The sequence below is a fragment of the Oryctolagus cuniculus genome, chromosome 10 (genome assembly GCF_051225735.1).
Source record: "Oryctolagus cuniculus isolate XC-2025 breed Fujian yellow rabbit chromosome 10, ASM5122573v1, whole genome shotgun sequence".
In the NCBI taxonomy this organism is placed as follows: domain Eukaryota; kingdom Metazoa; phylum Chordata; class Mammalia; order Lagomorpha; family Leporidae; genus Oryctolagus; species Oryctolagus cuniculus.
The window spans coordinates 71,156,755-71,180,872 of record NC_142876.1 but is presented as its reverse complement, the minus strand read 5'-3'; the positions used below and the strand labels follow the sequence as shown (position 1 = coordinate 71,180,872).

General features: G+C 42.7%; 1 long non-coding RNA gene across 2 annotated transcripts in view; it reads left to right on the top strand.

Annotated features, from left to right (window-relative positions):
• Nucleotides 1-24,118, top strand: part of LOC138844064 (uncharacterized) — an 87,443-nt gene that overhangs the window by 51,324 nt on the left and 12,001 nt on the right. For both annotated transcript variants that reach the window (XR_016214182.1, XR_016214183.1), the window contains exons 3-4: nucleotides 9,260-9,330; nucleotides 22,850-23,061. This is a non-coding gene — a long non-coding RNA (uncharacterized LOC138844064). The remainder of the gene's footprint in view (nucleotides 1-9,259; nucleotides 9,331-22,849; nucleotides 23,062-24,118) is intronic.

The window sequence follows — 24,118 nt, the reverse complement described above, 5'->3', positions numbered from 1 at the left end:
TACAACTGTTGGATAATTTTTATGAAATTGTAATGCCCATGTGTAAAATCAACAAATAAAAATAAAGTAATTTTAATGAAAAATACATAGGATTTTGAATGTTCAAGCACATCTACTTTAGAAGACAGTGAACTAGTAAGATATTTTCGTATGTACGACATACGTATCAGCATATATGCTTATATGTTAGTGGAATCATCATGAATATAAGTTACTAATGTCATGTGTCTGTTGAAATTATGACATAAAAACCATAAGTGATATTACCCTTAGTAACATGATTTACCAATAAAATTCAGTTTAAAAAATGAATGGCAAAATTGTAGTAGGTTTTTGAGTAAGAAATAATTATCCTTTTTTTTTTCTTGGTAACAGCTTGCCTCAAAAATTAGCACATATATCACCATTTCTACGTGAATATTTGGTGCTGTATCTTTGGGATTCCTTTTTTGAGTTTAATTCAGCTGTGTAGTATTGTCTTCCAAATTCTCACAGTCTCTGGCATCCCCTCTTTCCTACCAGCTTTGGTGACAAAGAAAACAGGAGCATGTATTTTCAACACTCTAGGCAGTGGTAACAGCTCCTTTTTAGTATCACTGAGTAAAGCAGTTTTAGCCAGATTACAGAAACAAAAAGTGATAGAGTTGGCATTTGTACCTTGTCTTTCTACTGTGTCTAAGGCAACATTGTCGTGTTTCTGTTGGATCACGATAGACTGTGCACCCTCCTATGTCAGTTCATGGATTGGCCATTCCCACTTCAGCTCGCCTCTTTCCCATTTCTTCCTATTTCATGTCCTGGAGGTGGAGAAGCTTTAGTCTTTTAGATGAACTGGTTTATAAAACCAAAATGGTTGTAAGTTAACATAGATTGGGGCTGGTGCTGTGGCACAGAGGATTAGAGTCCCAGCCTGTAGTGCCGGCATCCCATATGGGCACCAGTTCAAGTCCCAGCTGCTGCACTTCTGATCCAGCTCTCTGCTGTGGGCTGGGAAAGTAGTAGAAGATGGCCCAAGTCCATGGACCTCTGCACCCACATGGGAGACCTGGAAGAAGCTCCTGGCTCCTGGCTTTGGATCAGCTCAGCTCTGGCCATTGTGGCCATTTGGGGGAGTGAACCACCGGATGGAAGACCTCTCTCTTTGGCTCTACCTCTCTTTGTAACTCTGTCTTTCAAAATAAGATAAAATAAAATAAATCTATTTTAAAAAGTTAACAGATTATAATTACCACTTATGTTCTTGATTCCTGCTTCTATCTGTGGTTTACATAATTAAATATCTCCAGTATTTGAAATAATAGCCAAAAGACTGACGTTTGAGCACTTCTTCCTATTAATAAATACTTTATAATCTGTTCAGACATAAATTTTAAAATTTAAGGATGAATTTAAAAGTGTTTGGGCCTGACATTGTGGTGCAGTGGTTTAAAACTGGCTCCTGTAAGGTTAACATACCTTGGGTGCACTGGTTCCAGTCATGGCTTCTCCACTTCTTATCCAGCTCCCTGATAATGCACTGGGAAAGCAGCAGCAGATGACCCAGGTGCTTGGGACCCTGCTACTCAGTGGGGAGACGGGATGAAGCTCTTGACTCCCTGCATGGGTCTGACCCAGCCCTAACCATTATTACCATTTGAGGAGTGAACCAGCAAATGGAAGATCTTTTTTCTCCCTTTCTTTCTCTTTAACTCTGCCTTTCAACTAAAAAAAAAAAAAGTTTTTAATTTATAGTTTGTGTGAGTACTAAATAGAGACTGACTACTCACAGATGACATTTCTTTCTAAAGTAAAATAATATTTTTGTATTTTTATGAATGCATAGAGAAAACTTATAGAAATGACAATTTTCAGTGACTCATTGTGACAGTTATTTTTTATATTAACAGAATAAAAATTATTTTATTGATTTCTTATTTAAACAAATATGTTCTTAGAGAAATTTGTAAACTATGTTAAATGTATTGTTATCTGACCATATTTTATATTCTTGAGGTTTAAATGGCTCCATTACACCTGACTTCTCAGGCGGGGTTTGTAACTGAAAATCACTAAAAATACGAATATTAGTTACTGTGAGGAGGATGGTGTGTAGCCTTTGCAGATTTCTTTTCTTTTTTTTTAAGATTTATTTATTTATTTGCAAGTCAGAGTTACACAGAGAGAGGAGAGGCAGAGTGAGAGGTCTTCCATCCGATGGTTCTCTCCCCAATTGGTCACAATGACTGGAGCTGCACTGATCCAAAACCAGGAGCTTCTTCCAGGTCTCTCACGCAGTGCAGGGGCCCAAGGACTTGGGCCATCTTCTACTGCTTTCCCAGGCCACAGCAGAGAGCTGGATGGGAAGTGGAGCAGCTGGGACTAGAACCTACAACCGGTGCCCATATGGGATGCTGGAGCTTCCGGCCAGGGTGTTAACCCACTGTGCCACAGAGCCACTGACCTGCTGGTGCCCAAGGCGAAGGTAGGAGGAGATGCGCACACTCACATTCCTGCAGCCTCTGCTCACACTGGACCCTCAGACTGCACTGTGACTCACACATAGTAAGCTGGCATTTTAAGAAATAAAGAGTTTGAATAACTTAGCTGGTAGATTGAGGCAAAGGCATTGACACATTCTTTGTTCTTAATTTTTTGTTTAAATGGTGGTTCTTTCAGTAAGATTAGCTATTTGTGAAAACTGAGAGAAAACGAGTGAAACGTGATAAGGCAGCTTACTTAAGTGTTTTACTTAATTTGCAGAGGAATAGTTAAGTTATTCCCGGCATGTGAAATACCAGCATCCTACACAATTAGGCACTCAGGAGACTACTACTGCTTAAGACCCTGGCCTTTTCAGAGGCTCTTGTGGCAATTATTTTTGGTATTAACAGAATAAAAATTACTTTATTGAGTTCTTATTTCAACAAATATGTTCCTTAGAAAAATCTGTAAGCTATATTAAATATATTGTTATCAGACCATATGGCATAATTGTATTATACAACAGTTTCTAAGTAGTGTGGAGCATATCTGGACTCCCATGTTTTCCTAGTTTTTTGGGGGTATGGATAGTCCAGAAAAAAAATCTTCAGTCTGCTCTAGAAATTTTTCATGTGTATTTATTGTGGTAATCTAGCATTTTATGTAAATATTTAAGAATTACATGACATTGGAGATAAGAAATAACTTTTCATCAAAATGTAGGTGAATTGGTAACACTGACATGGCTGGTAGAAATATAAATTGGTATAGGATTATTTGGGGGGGGGGGTTGGGAGAAGTGTCATAGGTACGTCTTAAATGTGTGTTATTATTCAAACCTAAACACCAGAGCTCAGGACTTTGTTGTAAATTTTAACACTAGTTTTTCATAATAGCAAAACACTACAAATAACTAAGTGACACAGAGGGATGACTAAATTATACAACTCGAGGTAATGAGCATCCTTACTTTAAAACTACTGTGTGCAACTAGGATTTTTGAGGCTCTTGGAGAGGTTTGAATATGGCCTGGGCATGAGATGAACTGTTGTTAATTTTACTGGATATGATCAGAGGTGGTTTAAATGGGTAGTTTACTGGTGGTTTAAAAAAAATCTATCCAAGATACATAAACAAAACAGGGACCTCTGGGATAGTGACACAGTAGCTGATTGGGATGCCAGCATCTCCTATCAGAATCCTGGCTCCACTTACAATCCAGCTTCCTTCTAATGTGCATCAAGGAAGGCAGAAGATGATGGCCAAAGTGCTTGTGTCTCTGGCTTCCACCTGGGAGACCCTTACTGAGTTCTAGGCTCCTGATTTTGGTCTGGCCCAGCCCCAGCTATTGCCAGCTCTGGGGGAGTGAGCCAGAAGATGGAAGATATCATTCTCCCTTTCAAATATATACAAAGAAAGAAAGGTTATATAAGTGTTTGAATACCACAAATGGAATAATGAAAAAATAGTTTAACAATAACAAAACAACAAAGTCAGGGAGGAGATAGGTGAAGCAAGATTGCAAAAGACTGCAGTGATTGGAGTTCCATGATAGGATGGGGATAAACTGATCTCCCTACTTTGGACTTTATGAAAAAAGTTAAATAAAAAGATAGCAGCATAGAAATATATAAATTAGGCCAGCGGCGCAGCTCACTAGGCTAATCCTCTGCCTTGCGGCACCCGCACATCGGATTCTAGTCCCAGTCGGGGCACCGGATTCTGTCCCGGTTGCCCCTCTTCCAGGCCAGCTCTCTGCTGTGGCCCGGAATGCAGTGGAGGATGGCCCAAGTGCTTGGGCCCTGCACCCCATGGGAGACCAGGAGAAACACCTGGCTCCTGCCATCAGATCAGCGCGGTGCACCGGCCACAGCTCACCGGCCACAGTGGCCACTGGAGGGTGAACCAACAGTAAAGGAAGACCTTTCTCTCTGTCTCTCTCTCTCACTGTCCACTCTGCCTGTCAAAAAAATATGTGTATATATATATATATATACACACACACACACACACACACATTAACACAGAAGGAGATGGTTCATGGTATTTTAATTTTTTAAATTTATTTGACAGATAGAGTTAGAGATAGTGAGAGAGAGAGAGACAGAAAGAAAGGTCTTCCTTCCATTGGTTCACCCACCAAATGACTGCTATGGCCAGGTCTATGCAAATCTGAAGCCAGGAGTCAGGTGCTTCCTCCTGGTCTCCCATGCAGGTACAGGAGCCCAAGCACCTGGGCCATCCTCCACTGCCTTCCCAGGCCACAGCAGAGAGTTGTACTGGAAGAGGAGCAACTGGGACTAGAACCTGTCACTCATATGGGTTGCTGGTGCCGCAGGCGGAGGATTAACCTAGTGAGCCATGGCACCGGCCCTGGTTCCTAGAATTTTAAGTGAACAAAATACAATATGAAGTTTTTCTATGTTGTGGTAATACGGTTCCTCCCTTTACACTTTATATTTATTTATTACAAAAAATAATTAAAACCATACACTAAGAATGCTTGTGTGGTTGTATCTCATCAGTGTGATCACAACTATGTTCATGTTCCTTTTCTTGGCCTCTTATTCTTGGATGCCTGCCTTGACTATGTTTACTTGTGTTTTACAAAGGTTCAGGAAAGAATATCCTCAATAGGAGCAGAAGGGTAGATCACTTAGCCTTATGTGGAGCTTGCTCTTTGCCAGGAGATAAGCTCCCAGGTTTATAGTGCTTCCCTTTCTCTGCCCTCTGTTGGGTGTGAGCCTCACCCTGTTCATGAACTGCAAGAGCCTTCTTGGTCTTTGCAACAAGAAGGGGATTTCAGATAGGAAACCAGTATGTATTTGCCAGAGAATTGCTGTTAGGCAGCACTTTTAGAGGCAGATGGATAAGAATACTGGTTAACTTAGCCATATTTACAAACTCGTTTATTTCTCTTTTTTTAAATTTATTTTATTTATTTGAAAGGCAGAGTTACAGAGAAAGAGGTCTTCCAGCCACTGCTTCACTCCCCAAATGGTAGCAATGCTGGTGGTAGCTTCTCCAAAGCCAGGAAGCCAGAGCTTCTTCTGGGTCTCCCACATGGGTGCAGGGGCCCAAGAAGTTGGGCCATTCTCCACTGCTTTCCCAGGTGCAGTAGCAGGGAGCTGGATTGGAAAAGGAACAGCTGGGACCTGAACCAGTGCCTATATGAGGTGCCAGCATTGCAAGTGGCAGCTTAATCTGCTATGCCACAATGCTGGCTCCCAAACTCATTTATTTAAGGCTACTTTATCATATTACTCTACTTAAAATTTTCCATTTCTTTTGTTTAATTTCTTATCCTTCACCCCTTTCTGGTAGAGCCCCAACCTGTTAGCATTCCCCCTTTCATATTTTTGCACACCGGTTTTCCATTGTGCTGTATTAATGTTTTTTCATTTCATTTAGTATGAATATTACATCTCATTACATAGCTAATTTCTCTTTAGAACTAGATTGTGAACCTTGTTATGTCAGAGACTTGTTGCATGTTATGTGTCTCCAACTCTTACTGTTACTTGTATAAAAAGAGCTCAGGAAATACCGGATAGTTAAGTAAACTTTCCTGTAGGGTCAGCCACATTTCTATCATAGTCAGGACATATTAAAGGTATTCTTTCATGCAGATACCTTAGTTAAAATAGATCTATTGCAGACAACCTAATGGCTCTGGCTAAAATTTCCAGTAGTATATTGAAAAGAAATGGTGAGAGTGGGCATCCCTCTCTGGTACCAGATCTCAGTGGGAATGCTTCCAACTTTCCCCCACTCAATAGGATGCTGGCCATGGGTTTGTCATAAATTGCCTTGATTGTGTTGAAGAATGGTCCTTTTATACCCAATTTGCTTAGAATTTTCATCATGAAAGGGTGTTGTACTTTATCAAATGAGAAGAGAATGTCTGATTCGTACAATCATTTGTCAACAACTGAGTGTTGAGCACAGAGCTGTCTCGGGGTACATGCTGAGCCCTCTTAAGACCTCTCAAACCTCCCAATCTAGAGTGGCATTTTTCAGTGTGGTGACTACCAGAATTATTTTCATGGTTCCATTGGACCAAGTTTCAGCATAATTGGACATTAAGTTGTCTTCCTGAAAATAGTGTTTGGAAGCTCATAAGAAAATTAGATTACAGGAAAGTTAAAATATTGCAGTTTATCTCTCTAGCCAGCCTACTGTGGACTATTGATGAGGCACAAAAGGTGGGGAACAAGTTCAGGAAGAAGGAACAGTGTTTATGAAGATAAAGCAATGGAAAATGGCATGATGTAGTAAGGAAATCTGTTTACTTAGAAATGGCTGGGGCCATAAATGTACTGTAGCAGGTAAAACTGCTGCCTGCAAAGCTGCCATCTTATATGGATGCTGGTTTGTGTCCTGGCTACTCTACTTCCAATCTAGCTCCTTGCTAATAGCCTGGAAAAGGCATCAGAATTTGGCCTAAATATTAGGGACCCTGGCAACCATGTGGAAGACCTGAGTGAAGATCCTGGTTTAGGACTGGCAGAACACTGGCCATTTTGACTCTGTGACTAGTGAACCAGTAGATGCAAGATATCTCTGTCCTTCTTTTCTCTCGCTCTCTTTCTCTATAACTCTGACTTTCAAAATAAATATATCATTTAAAAAGGCACATGGTTTGGGAAGGGTGTGGATTGTAGTGGCATGGATATAGGTTGGAAGCAAAGCCAGACCCAATGGGTCTTACACTGCATACTCACGGCTTTACAAAAATCAGCTCAGGAATTTTGGGATCTCTACAGTATTGATGGAAGGATAGTGTGACCAAATGGGTCATTTCTCACCCCTTTAGCCCCTTTAGCCCCTTTAGCCCCTTTAGCTGGCAGTGGTGTGCATTAAGAGTGGGAAGTATAGGTTTGTACGAATGAGAGTATCTGGGAACTCATCAGACCCATTGGAGCATAAGGAAGCTCAATTGAGAAGCTGATATAGGTGCTGTTGAGAGGATGGGATCAAGTAAGTGGGAGTGAGGATACCTCCTCATGTGTGATGGTTACTTTTGAAATGAGGAAACATGAAAAGGAAAATTCCTCTGAGTGTGTGGAGTGAGGGACGAAAGCCTTGGGAACGACTCAATGACTTCTCAATAGGGAAACTGAGTGACTAGTCCTATAGCAGAGTGGGGGTATTGTGGAGCACTGGGCGTGAAAAGGATGGAGATTGAGCCTGATTTCAGCTGGTGAATGGGATTCCTCCACGTCATCCAAGGTAGTGGGCTGGTGGGTCTAGAGTTCCGTATGAGCCTGCTGGTAGCTAGGTGCTGCTGATGTTTGGACTGTCAAGTGCACAGTGATGAGAACTGGCAGTACCACTGGCCTTCAATTCGCTATAACCAAAGTGCCCCTAGGATTCAGGCAAAAGTAAAAGTGTGAGAAAAAAACATTAGTTTATTTAAAAGAAACAATAATCCAATAGACAAAAGAAATCTGCAAAATTTAAAAAATTTAAAAACAATTGTAAAACATTCAACATTTGCAATGCCATTTGAGGCAACCTCTTTTTCCATGCATCTAATACATGTGTTATGATGTGGTCTCAGGCATTCCTGAAGTATCCACAATGGCTGAGTTCAGAAAAGATATTTTTTCTTTGGGAGAACTACAGTTCAGTTCATTCCTTGTTCCTTGGGTCCTTCCAGAGCACCTCTTCTCCACGTCGAGAAACTCAGCAAATGCAGATGTAGAGTTTCTGCAGTGTTGAGATGTGTCACCCTCTGACAATATTCTGGAGGAGGTCAGGGCCAGTCCTTCTATAGTATCTTGGCACTGGCAGCTCTCTGCCTTCTCTGGGCACTGGCGTTCAATGCCTTTTCTGCATAGCAGCATTCCATGCTGCCTCCAGGCAACAATGTCCCCATGGCACAGCACTGCCCTTCTGGGTTCAATCCCAACTGAAGTGCTGACTCATGTGCCTAGCTTCTCAGGCTTTAGCCTGACCGAAGCTGTTTGAGAGAAAAGGGTCTGCCATCATGTTGCAAGCATAGCAGGCAGAAGCTTGATGAATTTTCCTCTGCTTGACAAGCATGGCATGTGGCTGGGTCCCTTGGCCTTCTGCCATATCTGGGCAGTGGCTGCTCTCTACTCTTTCTTCCTGTGGCATGTCAGTGCCATCACTGGGAAGCAGCATTCCATGCCATCTCCATGCAGTGACATGCACATGTGACTCCACTGCCCGCCTGGCTCTTTCTGGGTCTTCAGGCACTAACACATGTGCCCAGCTTCTCAGGACCTACCCCAGTACTGAAGCTGCCTGAAAAGTGTCCAGGAAAGAGTTCACCATCGCATGAAAGACCTAGGAGGTAAAGGACTGATGAGTCTGCTGAAATGATTGTGGACTGACTCAGATACCTCTCCACCTTAAAGCAGATGCCACAATCAGAATCCCCCTTATCTGTCTCAGGTCTTGTGCCAGGACCACGGACCAAGTACAGACCAACTACTCTCCTGATGAGCAGAATGAAGGCATGTTTTTCCATATCCTTACCTTAATTTTCAGTAGTCCTGCTGTCAACTCTGAGCTTAAGGACCATGTACCCATGAGAAGGCACTCGCAGGTATGGAGGCTGATTGTAGGCTTCTTATAGACAGGAGAGGATGTGAAGAGCCTGTTAGGAAAAAGGACATCATTATTGGCACCTCTCATTCTGAAAAGGACTAAGAGTTGAAGATGAAGGTGATACCTAGATAACAGGAGGATTACTGAGATCTTGTCATCATGGAAAGGGTCCTACAGGGATCTCAGTTTGTCTTCATCATACACTCCTTTTCCCCACCAGGACATGTTGCTGAGAAGTCACTGACCTTTCTTGTCTGAAGTGTGCCAGAAATATCCAGGCACATCAAGAAGGTAAGATCTCGAAGTCAAGAGCTGAGAATCTGCAGGTCTGGGCTGCGGTGGGTGACAGTGAAGAACAGAGACCTGAGAACTAGTAAGAGGGGCTGGGAGGAGGAGTCGGGGCCCAGACAGAGGAGAAGCAGGAAAGGGGAGCCAGACGAACAGAGCGGTGAGTGGGTGACTTGGAGGGAACAGAGGCCAGGGTGCGCTTGGAGGTCTGGGAGGTCTTGGAGGTAGGAATGTCCTTGTGAGAAGAGATGCTGGTCAGAGCAGGGAGACGGGCAGGGCAGGCAGCTGAAGATTTCTTGTGCTGGAGGACAGGCTTAGGTTTGCCAGAGGGAGGAGCCAGGTGAGGCAGGCAGGTTGGGAAACAGGAATCTGAAGGAGCAGGACTGTGAGGCTGGGGATGACGCAGGAGAATCGGAGGTAGCTTTTTTGTCATTTTCAGCAAAAATGCTTCTAGTTACTCATCTGGCCAAAGAGAGTCAAAATGAGTAACTGGACACATGCCTAAGACTACGCCCACTTTTATCTCCTACACCACCACCCCCAGGTTATTGCATCACAGAATGCCCCTTATGACGTGTGTGTGCCCCTCCCCTTTGATGCAGTGGGGAGCCCCTCTCCCACCAGGGACACAAACCCAGGGGCTAGGTGGAAGAGTGATCATGGCAGATAGCAAAGAGAAGAAATGAGACTGTAATGCCATCCTCTGCCCTTGGGACTGGATGTACGTTTGTCCAATACATATACAGTTGTAAGAGCTAGGATAGTGTTAGGGAGTGGGCCTACAAGGTAGTTTTGCAGCAGTAATTAGGAAATGAAAAGAAATCAGTGCCCACATCTGTTGAACTTACCTTTTCCAAGTAGGATTATGAGTGAATCAAAGAAAAGATGCTGTATCCATGCTAGGAATGAGAAGGACATTGAAATTTACAGAGGGAACCATTGGAGGCAGGCTGTGCATTACAAAGCAGTGTGAATCAATTTTGGGCCAAAAAGAGAGGACATAAAAAAAGTAAGGGCAGAGTGTCCCAGATCACTGGAATGTAGCAAGCTCCCACCCGAGCTCCTGCACAGGATCTAACAGGGCTGCTTTGGAACATGGCTTCACCTTGTGTGGCTCCCCTCTGTGGCCCCTTGGTTTGTTGCCTGACTCTGAGCTGGAACCAACAACACAGCACCAATGTTGAGGTTGACTGCCCATTGCTGTGTGCCTACTGACTATCTGGATTGTGGTGCTCACTTGATCTCCCCAATAAAAACATTTTATCTATGTATGAGGAATATCTTTGGTTAGAATCTTGAGTCATACTTCCATTTTCACTGGAAATGTATTTAAGGTTTATTCCTTTTTCTCACTTCATCTACCACTAAGTAATATACACAGTCTAGGGCCAACCTAGTATGTTCCCCCTCATGGAAGACATCTTTTGACCCTCAAAGTATTTATTTATTTATTTATTTATTTATTTATTTATTTTGACAGGCAGAGTGGACAGTGGGAGAGAGACAGAGAGAAAGGTCCTCCTTTGCCATTGGTTCACCCTCCAATGGCTGCCGCGGCCGGCGCGCTGCAGCCAACGCACCGCGCTGATCCAATGGCAGGTCTCCCATGGGGTGCAGGGCCCAAGCACTTGGGCCATCCTCCACTGCACTCCCTGGCCACAGCAGAGAGCTGGCCTGGAAGAGGGGCAACCGGGACAGAATCCGGCACCCCTACTGGGACCAGAACCCGGTGTGCCGGCACAGCAGGTAGAGGATTAGCCTAGTAAGCCAGGGCGCCAGCCCTATTTTTGTTTGTTTGTTTATTTTTTTCTTTGCAAAGTATTTTTGATAATTTTAATTTTCATTATTTAGCTCAAACAAAGGAGGGTTGACATTTTCACAGTTTGAAAATATCAGTTTTAAATATTTTTTTTATTTGAAAAGCAGAGAGTGTGTGTGTGTGTGTTCATGCTAGAGCAAGCACTTGGGCATAATGAAATCTGCTTTAATCTCTCAACTCCCAATTTTACCAGGTCTAGATTGGCTGAAAACAGGACTGTGGGACTCAATCTAGGTTTCCCATTGGGTGGAAGTGACCTAATGCTTTAATATCACCCTCTGCCCCCAGGGTACACATTTGTAAAAATCTGGAATTGGGAGCTTCCCCAGGACATGAGCCGACTCTCTAACATGGAAATTGTACATCCAAAATGCCATTTAAGCCCTGTGCCAAACATATGTGCCCTTTATCACTCCTCACTAGAACATCTTTAGTTCTAACAAAATCAAAATTATTCTTTGTAAATGTTCTTTTGTTAAACTTGGATATGAGTTTCTATTACATTTATTCAGTTTGGTCTTCAAAGACACAAACTGATTATACCTAAAGGTCTTTCTTATATATTTACCATTTTCAGTAATTTTTCACATTTTTGTGATTGATTTATTTGAAAGACGATTACTAAGAGAGAACAAGATAAAGAAGTCTATCTTCCATTCACTGTTTTACCCTGTGTGTGGTCATGCCATTCCTGATTACCATTGTTCCTCGTTCCTACCCCCATCTGAGCAAGCACTCCTGCAGTCTCTCATTTTAAGCGCTGGTTAGTCAATGATGGGTAAGATCCCCTGGGGGACAACCTAAGACAGGCACAGCTGCACATGGAAACCACATGGAAACAAGGTTAACAATGGTATGGCCAAGAATCATACCTCCCGTTGCTCAAAAACAAATGAAAAGGGGGAAATGGGTGGAATGAGAAGGCCATGCCAAGATGACCACTGGCAATGGAGCCTGCCTGGCAACAGGCTGTGATTGGTTAGGGCATAAACCGCCCCTTGACCAGATTGGCTACCTTGGCTATTTTTTTTTAACTTTATTTAATGAATATAAATTTCCAAAGTACAGAATATGGATTACAATGGCTTCCCCCCCATAACGTCCCTCCAACCTGCAACCCTCCCCTTATACACTCCATCTCCCCTTCCATTCACATCAAGATCCATTTTCTATTCTCTTTATATACAGAAAATCAGTTTAGCATACATTAAGTAAAGATTTCAACAGTTTGCTCCTACACAGAAACATAAAGTGAAAAATACTGTTTGAGTACTAGTTATAGCATTAAATCTCAATGTACAGCACACTAAGGACAAAGATCCTACATGAGGAGTAAGTGCACAGTGACTCCTTTTGTTGTGTTAACAAATTGACACTCTTGTTTATGGCATTAGTAATCACCCTAGGCTCTTGTCATGAGCTGCCAAGGCTATGGAAGCCCCCTGGGTTCACTGACTCTGATCATATTTAGACAAGGCCATGGTCAAAGTGGAAGTTCTCTCCTCCCTTCAGAGAAAGGTAGCTCCTTTGATGACCCATTCTTTCCACTGGGATCTCACTCGCGGAGATCTTTCATTTAGTTTTTTTTTTCCCCCCCCAGAGTGTCTTGGCTTTCCATGACTGGAATACTCTCATGGGCATTTCAGCAGGATCCGCATGCCTTAAGGGCTGATTATGAGGCCAGAGTGCTGTTAGGACATTTGCCATTCTATGGGTCTGCAGTATCTCACTTCCCATGTTGGATCATTCTCTCCCTTTTTGATTCTATCAGCTAGTATTTGCAGACACTATTCTTGTTTATGTGATCCCTTTGGTTCTTAGTCCTATCATTATGATCAATTGTGAACAGAAATTGATCACTGGGACTAGTGAGATGGCATTGGTACATGCCACCTCGATGGGATTGAATTCGAATCCCCTGGTATGTTTCTAACTCCATCGTTTGAAGCTTGAGCATGTCCCGAATTGCACATCTCTTCCCTCTCTTATTCCCACTCTTATATTTAACAGCGATCACTTTTCAGTTAAGTTTCAGCACTTAAGAAGAATTGTGTATTGATTACAGTATTCAACCAAAAGTATTAAGTAGAACAAACAAAAAAAATACTAGGAGGGATAACATATTAAGCTGCTCATCAACAGTCAGGGTGAGGGCTAATCAAGTCACTGTTTCTCATAGTGCTCATTTCACTTTAACAGGTTTCCTTTTTGGTGCTCAGTTAGTTGTCACCTATCAAGGAGAACAAGTGGTATTTGTCCCTTTGGGATTGGCTTATTTCACTCAACATAATGTTTTCCAAATTCCTAACAGGGATCACTTTTTAGTTAAAATTTAAACACCTAAGAACAATTGTGTGTTCATTACAGAGTTCAACCAATGGTACTAGAACAAAAAAAATACTAAAATGGATAAAGTATTACATTGTCCATCAACCGTCAGGACAAGAGCTGATCAAGTCACTGTTTCTCACAGTGTCCATTTCACTTCAACAAGTTTCCCCTTTGGTGCTCAGTTAGTTGTCACCAGTCAGGGAGAACATATGATATTTTACTTTGGGACTGGCTTAATTCACTCAGCATGATGTTTTCCAAATTCCTCCATCTTGTTGCAAATGACTGGGTTTCGTTGTTTTTGACTCTGTATAGTATTCAATAGAGTACATGTCCCATAATTTCTTTATCCAGTCTACCGTTGATGGGCATTTAGGTTGGTTCCATGTCTTAGCTATGGTGAATTGAGCTGCAATAAACATTAATGTGCAGACAGCTTGTTTGCTTGCCAATTTCATTTCCTTTGGGTAAATTCCAAGGAGTGGGATGGCTGGGTTGAATGGTAGGGTTATATTCAGGTTTCTGAGGAATCTCCAGACTGACTTCCATAGTGGCTTAACCAGTTTGCATTCCCACCAACAGTGGGTTAGTGTCCCTTTTTCCCCACATCCTCGCCAGCATCTGTTGTTGGTAGATTTCTGAATGTGAGCCATTCTAACTGGGGTGAGGTGGAACCTCATTGTGGTTTTGATTTGCATTTCCCTGATTGCTAGTGATCTTGAACATTTTTTCATGTGTCTGTTGGCCATTTGGATTTCCTCTTTTGAAAAATGTCTTTTGAGGTCCTTGGCCCATCTCTTAAGTGGGTTGTTTGTTTTGATGTTGTGGAGTTTCTTGATTTCTTTGTAGATTCTGGTTATCAACCCTTTATCTGTTGCATAGTTTGCAAATATATTTTCCCATTCTGTCAGTTGTCTCTTCACTTTCCTGACTGTTTCTTTTGCAGTACAGAAACTTCTCAATTTGATGCAATCCCAAATGTTAATTTTGGCTTTGACTGCCTGTGCTTCTGGGGTGTTTTCCAAGAAGTCATTGCCGGTACCTATATCTTGCAGGGTTTTTCCAATGCTCTCTAATAATCTGATGGTGTCAGGTCGTAGATTTAAGTCTTTAATCCATGTTGAGTGGATTTTTGTGTAAGGTGAAAGGTAGGGGTCTTGCTTCATGATTCTGCACGTGGAAATCCAATTTTCCCAGCACCATTCATTGAATAGACTGTCCTTACTCCAGGGATTGGTTTTGGATCCTTGATCAAATATGAGTTGCCTGTAGATGTTTGAATTGATTTCTGGTGTTTCTATTCTGTTCCATTGGTCTATCCATCTGTTTCTGTACCAGTACTGTGATGTTTTGATTACAACTGCCCTGTAGCTATTTAAGCTGCTGTACCATCTGAAATAAACAAATCTGCAGACTGCTCGCCTCTGGACTGCTTTCACCCGTCTCCCGGGGTCTGTGTGATGACTCTGCGCCTCTTGCCCCACCACGCTCCTCCTCTCAGAACGAATCCACAGCAACATCCCTCCATATCCCCCAAGTTCCAGGGCTGGACCAGTGGCCTTTAACTGCATTTCATTCTCAAACATGTGTGCAGGGACCCTAGCACTTGGCCTATTTTCTGCTGCTTTCCCTGGAGCATTAACAGTGACCTTGATCTGATGTGGAACAGCTGTAACAAAAACTGGAGCCCAGGTGGCAGTTTCACCCACTGCACCCCAACATAGGACCACCTCGTCAAATTCGTTGGCCACATGTATTTCAGTTCAATTTTTTATTGCAACTTCCTTGTCCCTTGTTATACTTTCGGTAATGTATAGCCTACCTTATTATGATCATTGTTTATTTGTCTTCCACTCCTTTCATGAGATCTTACAGCTCAGATACCATTTCCCGTTGTTTTCAGAGAGCACAGTTCATAAACTTTCCAATCTATTTTGAGCTCTCCTGTTGTTTCATTTGGAACTTTGAACCTAATGATCAAAAAACAGTCTTGAAACTATAATGCCTTAGCCTTCGTGCCACTTGTGCAAATCTGTTGAGAGTAGGAGGCACACCTAATTCAATGATCTTACATAGCAGATGTTCTGGAAAGATAGTAGGAACATCCCTTCCAATCAGTATTCATTTTATGAAAGTACAAGTGTATTCTGTCACATAGAGTGAGCCTCTCCTAAGTAACTCAGTCTTGGATGACTCTGGCACGTTTCTTCCATCCCTAGATGCCACAGAAGACCATAGCAGTCCCAGCTGTATGTAGGTGGACCTGCAACTTCAGGGGCTGCATATGAATTTGTGTTTAACATTCCTTTGTTTCTCAGATTTGTCATTAGTGATGTTATGGGCGGAATCATTCATTATCTTTCGCAGGAGTCTGTCCTGTGCATGATTGGATATTTAACATTATCTCTGTTTTCTAACCACTGGAAGTCAGAAGTAGCCTTTTCTTTCTCATACACACTCCCAGCCACTGAATACCATAAACATGTTGATTTAACCTTTCTCTTTCTTGGTGTCATTATGTACAAGCTCTGCTATCAGTTTCTCCCACACAGCAGTCAGGAGCCTGGTACTTCTGAAATCTAAACCATTTCATCTTACATTAAATGCTCTATTGCTGTGTATTGCCCTTGGTACAGTCCTAGAAACATTCATCATTTCGGGCAGGGATGCAGAAAATTGTATTGCCAAGGGCCATTTGAATCCTTATAACATCATTCACAATCCATATAAAAATAAGATAAGATATAAAATTCATATCCTATATGAGGTTCCAGCATTGCAGGCAGAGGATTAACCTACTGCACTATAGCATTGGCCCCCAAGTAGGATTTTAAAATTTATCTTTTGTTAATAATTGAGAAGCAGAAATGGGGAGAGGGAGACACACATCCTATCTGACTGTTCATACCACAAATGCCTGCTGTAGCCCAGACTGGACTTGGCAACAATCCATCCAGGTCTCCCTCACACATGGCCCAGATACAAGTTCTTTTGCCATCACCTGCTGCATCCCAAAATCTGCATTAGTAGGAGGGTGAAGTCTGGTGTCAGAACTGGAGATGTAACTGAAGTAGCTTTCCACTCAGAGTTCAAGCCTCAGTGTGCCCATCAACATGAGGTACTCATGTTGACCTGACCTCTGGAGCCCTGATTTAGTCTGCTGTTGGACTGTCCCTCACTCTCCTTCACCTTAACTTGTTTCTTTGCTGCTTCTGGAAAATACAACATGCTCCTATCTGAAGGATCTTAATATTTGGTTTCTTCCACTTTGAATTCCTGCCTCCTGTTCTCCAAATGATCATCCCCTCTTCCCTTCAGGTATCATCAGATACCATCTTACCACGGTCATCTTCCAAGATCCCTGGTAGTCATTGTTCAGTGATATATCTGTGACCTCTCCACATGGCTTCAATCCTAGCCATCTTCCTACCCCATTCTATCTCTAAGCCCTCCTTACCATTTGTCATGCCAAGTCCTGAACTTTTTTGTGTGTATATTCTTTCTTTAACAGAGTGAAGGCAGTGAGTTTTTGCCTTCTTGTCAGTGCTTGGAATCCATTCTGTCTTACATAATAGAAACACAATGTATGCTATATGAGAAACTAAATTACAGAAGAATGAAGAAAATGTATTTCAAATTATTGTGATAAATCTGTGACTTGCTCCAAATCTGTGACTAGGATGTTTGAAGTTTTCTTATTGTTGTCCTTCCTTGAGTTACTTTGATTCCTTTTATACTGAAGATATTTCTGCCTATGTTGTATAGGCACTGATTGATAAGGCTTTCCTCTTAGTACTACTTTTGCTCTTTCCCACAATCTCTGGTGCACTGTGTTAGTTTTCATTAATTGAAAGGTAGGTTCAAATTTTCTGATTACTTCCTGGATACACTGCCTACCAAATTTTTGCAATATTTACATGTGTTTTAAAGTTTTACCTGTTCTCACTTTCAGCTTTATTGCATTGTGGTCAGAAACATGCTTTATATATGCTATCCCAGAGAAGCTTTCATGAGCTTTCAGAGGATGTATATTCTGTAGTTTTTTGAAGAAATGTTTTATGTTAGACAGCATTGATCTAGGTTACAATTTAATTCTGCTCTTTCTCTATTGATTTTCTTTATAAATGATGTGTCCATTTCTGAAATTGGGAGTTTAGCGCCCCTTACCCATATTGGAGACTGTCCCTGAATGTGTGCTAATGCTTGCTTTATATAAATGCGTACTGGCATTGATGGCACAAATATAGTTACAAGTGGTAATTCCTCTTGTTGTTTTGAAATTTTGATCATCATTTAATTACCTTCCTTGTCACTGTTTCTGCTTTATATTATATTATGCAATTTAATTTTAGTTATTCATTTTTTTAACTTTTATTTAATGAATATAAATTTCCAAAGTACAGAATATGGATTACAATGGCTTCCCCCCCATAACGTCCCTCCAACCTGCAACCCTCCCCTTATACACTCCATCTCCCCTTCCATTCACATCAAGATCCATTTTCTATTCTCTTTATATACAGAAAATCAGTTTAGCATACATTAAGTAAAGATTTCAACAGTTTGCTCCTACACAGAAACATAAAGTGAAAAATACTGTTTGAGTACTAGTTATAGCATTAAATCTCAATGTACAGCACACTAAGGACAAAGATCCTACATGAGGAGTAAGTGCACAGTGACTCCTTTTGTTGTGTTAACAAATTGACACTCTTGTTTATGGCATTAGTAATCACCCTAGGCTCTTGTCATGAGCTGCCAAGGCTATGGAAGCCCCCTGGGTTCACTGACTCTGATCATATTTAGACAAGGCCATGGTCAAAGTGGAAGTTCTCTCCTCCCTTCAGAGAAAGGTAGCTCCTTTGATGACCCATTCTTTCCACTGGGATCTCACTCGCGGAGATCTTTCATTTAGTTTTTTTTTTCCCCCCCCAGAGTGTCTTGGCTTTCCATGACTGGAATACTCTCATGGGCATTTCAGCCGGATCCGCATGCCTTAAGGGCTGATTATGAGGCCAGAGTGCTGTTATTCATTTTTTGAGGCAGAGGTAAAGAGACAGAAAGAGAGATCTCTTCCTGGTGTTTCATCTTCAAATGCTCACATAAACCGACATGAACCTGTAGAATGCTGAGAACCATGAATCTGTGTGGGTTTCCCACGTGAGTGGCAGGGACCCAAATACCTGAGACATCACCTGCCGCTGGTTAAGGGGGTACCTGTAGGAATCTTGAATTTTAAATTGAGCTGAGGCCTGAACTCAGCACAGCAATTGGGTAATGGACATCGCACCATGGTTCATACATAAGGAATTTATCAAGCACTTATCCTTATCAAGGTACAGTACAGCTCAGGTTCCATACATTTTTATTTAATCATCAAAACAAACGTTGCTCTTTAGATGCTCTTATTTTCACAATTATTAGATTGAGAAACCGAAGACCAGTGCAGTGGCATAATAGGCTAAGCCTCCACCTGAAGCACCAGCTTCCCATAGGAGCACCGGTTCATGTCCCAGATCCTCCTTTCATTGAGAGAGAGAGAGAACAGATTGAAGAATGAGTATAGTGGAAGAAACATTAGGGAAAACTACAGAAAACCAGTTTTCAAATATAGCTGGGAAGATTTCCTAAGCAATGCTCAAAAAGAAGAAGTGATAATGAAAAGATTGGTAAAACCTTTAGAGTGACGACAGCCACAAGCAGAGTGAAAAGAGAAGTGTGTGAGATCTTGAAGTTGTGCATTGGCATTTCTTCCTTAATACTAGTGAGTCGTGTGTTGTATGGATGGTAATGTACTACAAGTACATTTCCCAGATGCCTTGTGGTTATGTGGGACCATTTAGTGTAATCAAGGGAAGGCAAGCTGCTCACATTCCCATTAACATATAAGGGAACCGAAGTCAGGGATATTAAGTGACACACCCATTCCTCCATCCTGCTCACAGGGAGAGCTCACTTGGGGAGCCTGTCTTCTGCCACCTTTTTAAAATCAACACTTCCTACATTCTAAGTTTCATATTCTGTTCTGAGCACATTACAAATGCTGCCTCATATGATCCTCAGAGCATCCTTATGAAATATGGTATAGTTTGTTACATTGCAGTATTTTCATTATTTAACAGGGCTGAGTCTTAAAAGAACTTCCTGGCCGGCGCCATGGCTCAACAGGCTAATCCTCTGCCTTGCTTCGCAGGCACACCGGATTCTGTCCCGGTTGCCCCTCTTCCAGGCCAGCTCTCTGCTGTGGCCAGGGAGTGCAGTGGAGGATGGGCCCTGCACCCCATGGGAGACCAGGAGAAGAACCTGGCTCCTGCCTTCGGATCAGCGCGGTGTGCCGGCCGCAGCGCGCTGGCCGCGGTGGCCATTGGAGGGTGAACCAACTACAAAGGAAGACCTTTCTCTCTGTCTCTCTCTCCCACTGTCCACTCTGCCTGTCAAAAAAATAAATTAAAAAAAAGAACTTCCTAACTCACCTGAGGTCACACAGCTAGTAGGCAGTAGCCAGAATTCAAACCCAGACAAGCCTGACGTCCTGCTCTGTTCTCAGGCACTGCCCGTGTTGAAACCATGCATCCTATATTTAATGAGTGAGGACACTTGCTTACCATAGGCTCTGGGATCCATTCAGCTTTCTGACTTTGTGTCTCTGGGAGTTTCTTTCTTGGTTCCTGTGCAGCATGGTGTGTGAGATTCTAAAACTCACCTGGGATACAAGGCTTTCTGTAGTGAGGAGTCAGGTTTTTGGTCACATTACTGCCTCTGTGCCCTTTTTTCTGGCAACCTCGTTTGTTAGAGCAGAGCATCTTGGCCTCAGAGGCTTTCCTAGGCCTTGAGAATAGAGTCATTTGTCAACAGATGTGTCTTGAGCAGAAAACTGCCTCATTGTACATTCTGAGCCCTGGCAGTAGAGGACTGAGTGAAAAGGACACAGTCCTTGCTCTCTGGAGCTCGTGATCTGGACAGAGTCAAAGTAACACAGTGTACACACATGGAGAAGACACCCCAACCATGACAGTGACTCCTGCAGTATGGGAACCAGTAGAAAAACAGGCAGGGAAAGAGCAGGGGAGTGAATGGAGTAGGTAATTTGGGTCCCCATGCTGGAGGCAGAACACCCTAGAGGAAGCAAGAACAAAAGTGCTGGGGCATGAGCAAGTTTGCAACACCTCAGGAGGAAGGTCATAAGCAGTCTAGTAAAATCCTTATCATTGAAATAAATATGGCTGCCAACATCATGTATATTTGTAACAACGCATCTTTGACCCCCCAAGTCTTCACTGGAGACAAGCATTTGGACAGTGGAATGAACCTGGCCTTCATAGCCATACATTCTCTGCCACTGGTAGCTTCCCACGTGGCTTACCTTTTTTGGTCTGCACTTTATTCACCTGTTTCTTGAGAGAAATATGCCATTTTAGCAGGATGGCAGAGAATGGATTGAAGGAGAATGAGGCAAGGGTTTGGCATCAGTGTGGGCGTGTTCTTGGAACAACACAGATAGCCATGAACTGCCTGGTTCTGAACCCTCATCCTCTGTTGCTGTCCTTACTGCTCTCAGTCCCAACTGCGGTCCTCCCTCAGGTTGGGAGAGTTCCCCTACAGATAACACGTTACAATACTTTGCTTAATCCTTTCCCCCTCATGATGCCATGAGTCCATCCAATCCCCAGTTCCCACCTATTCCTCTACAATGCTTCCTCCAAGGACACAGTACCCATAGGGAACTTTTTCCTCTCTTCTCTGAGTTTTCTCAGATGCCTTGACTTATCATCTGCATGGTGCTACATATCATCATGCCACACCAGAGCTTTATAGAGTGTGTGTGAATTAGAGAAAAACTGCATCACAGTGCACATTCAGAATCTAGCTCTCTCCATTTCCTAAAGCCTGCACCATTCTAAGTCACCATTCTAAGTCAGGCACCATTAAATCCTTAGCCTCTGTCTAGTGTTTTGTCAAAAGGAAACAATGTTGCTTCAGTGCTGAACAGGTCCCCTTCTCTCCCTACTGTGCTGTGCACCTGGCAGACTGCTCCCAGTCTCCAGATACTACTCATGTTGCTCTTTATTTTTCTTTTTTTTTTTTTAACTTGACTGAGATGCTGCTCCTCAATCTGTAATCACCTGTTCCAGAAGGAATTCCTAGAATTTTTTCAGCCCACTCATTCTGGGTATTAATGCTGATTCCTTCTAAGCGCGTTTTCCTCTCTTTAAATCCCTGAATAGGCAAGAAACATGGTGAACACTTAGGGAAACAGCTCTACCCTGGAAAGGAGAGTAGGATCCCCTTAGGGAAACCCATCAGAAGCCAGGCTGTCCAGGAATGTGTGCTCGGTCTCAGAATACAGTGTGAGCAGCCACCACGCACATGGATATATGCAGATGGATGCCTGAGTGTAGTTATGCCTAGGCCATTCTCTGCCTGCTGAATGATACTGGAAGCAGGCCAAAATCCAGGATGTTCTTGCATAGGCTCTGGTTTATGGGAAGAATTTCTATGAGCTCCTTAGAATTTCCAGTCTGTAGGCTAGCATGCTTTTAATTATCAAGACAGATTATACAAGTACCCAGACTGGCATTTCAAATACCCACCTAGAGGCTATGAGAGTGGAGAGAAAGAAATGTTTAAAATGATTGCCTTGGCAATTTTGAAATGTCTGCAGAGCAGAAAGTGTGTTTGTACTCTCCAAATATCCCTGTTATGACAATCCACTTATCCCTAATTCCCCTGGGCTGTAGGCATATGTGTCACTGCTTTTTATTCCAGGTTCCTGTCCCTTGTGAGAGAGAATTCAAAGCAGTGACATTAGTATATAAATTAGAACAGAATTTACTTGAGAGAGAGTACATTCAGGCATGAGTGTGTCAAGACACAAGGAGAAATACTCCCCATGGAGAGCCACAGAAAGTGATTTTCCCATGAGAAGATAGCATGACAGATGCTGAAAGTGTGCTTTCTGTGATGATTGGTCTAATTTGTGGAGTTAGGTGTGATCCTCTACTTCAATATACAAATGAGGTGGAGTTAGGGCAGAATTTAGTGTGCCTCGGGTCTTTGGAGATAGTTTAATGGTATTTCCACCTGGAACTCAGTGTGCAAGTGCACTTAGTGTCCCCTCCTCCTGGTTCTGGAAGAGACTAAGGTGCAGCATGGGATTGTGGGTGTAAAGGGGTGGAGTTAGGTTGCAGGCTTCAAACTAAAACTGAAAATATTCAAGCTTTTCTTCCCCATCTAACCCCCTGCTTATACTTGCCCAATGCCAATTCTTTTAAGCTAACGTGTTCTCCTGTTTTGAAGAATGAGTTGCAGCTAATTTTCTCCTAGACACAGATTAATGAGATTTTATTGCTTTTGTTTGTTTCTTCTTGCTAGTGGACGTCAGATGTGGAGAGATGTTCAATCCTGGGTGACTCCTGTGAGGCCTCTGTCGCTCCCCTCAGTTTCCCTCTGCCCCACAGTCCCAGCGCCACCAGCCCGAGGCACTACTGCTGCAGTGTTACCTGCTCACCACCAGCCAAGTCCCTACCAAGAGGCCTGCTCAATGCTTTGCACAAGTGGACAAGACAGAAGTAAAGAAACAAAAGGTAAACATGGGGAAAGCTTTCCTCTGGAACCCAGGGGTTTTCTAAGTGTGTTCAGCTGGTGGACGTCCTGTCAGGTGTCACAGGGGGATACACACATTTGGATGAGGAGCTGGCAGTCACCGGGCAGGTGTGGGGATTGTTTTCTTCAGAATCTGCCATCCCCACCAATTAAATTTACAAGATTACCATTTCCTAAATGTAAGCTCTTATGGGGCGCAATAATATGTGTTGTGTACGTGTGTCCCCGAGGGAGGGATGGACTTTGCATTTCCTAGCTGGCATAGACACGGCATGGTGTGTAAGGACATAGCACTGTGTTGTTGTCCTACTGTCTCCAATGCAAAGTTGTAATGGTAGACAGTCTTCTCCTATGTACAATGAGAGAATAATGCATGGATCAGTTGTAGAGCAATATACAGTTATGTAGCTCCTCATTGAACATTGGAGGAAGAGACTTGCCTACATCTATTCCAAGGTCCATTTATTTTAAGATTTTTTATTTATTTATTTGACAGCTAGAATTACAGACAGTGAGACAGAGAAAAAGGTCTTCCTTCCATTGGTTCACTCCGCAAATGGCCACAACGGATGGAGCTGCACTGATCCAAAGCCAGGAGCAGGTGCCTCCTCCTGGTCTCCCATATGGGTGCAGGGGCCCAAGCACCTGGGCCATCCTCACTGCCTTCCGAGGCCATAGCATAGAGCTAGACTAGGCGAGGAGCAACCGGCACCAGAAACGGCACCCATAAGGGATGCCGGTGCTGCAGGCAGAGGATTAACCTAGTTCGCCATGGTGCTGGCCCCTCCAGGGTACATTTAAATATTCCTCTTAGTATTGGGTGTAATAGCAGAAGATGTAAAGCTGCCACTAGCAACACTAGCATTCCATATCAGAGTTGTATCTCTGCCTTTCAGATACATACTAATGAAAAATAAAACATTGGAACCTGTCAGGCCTTGGATCAGATTTGGGGTGATCTCATGTATTTCTCTTAGATATAATGTGTCCTTTTTCTTCTTTTATTTTATCAAGCCTGTTTTCTTTATTAGTCTTTAA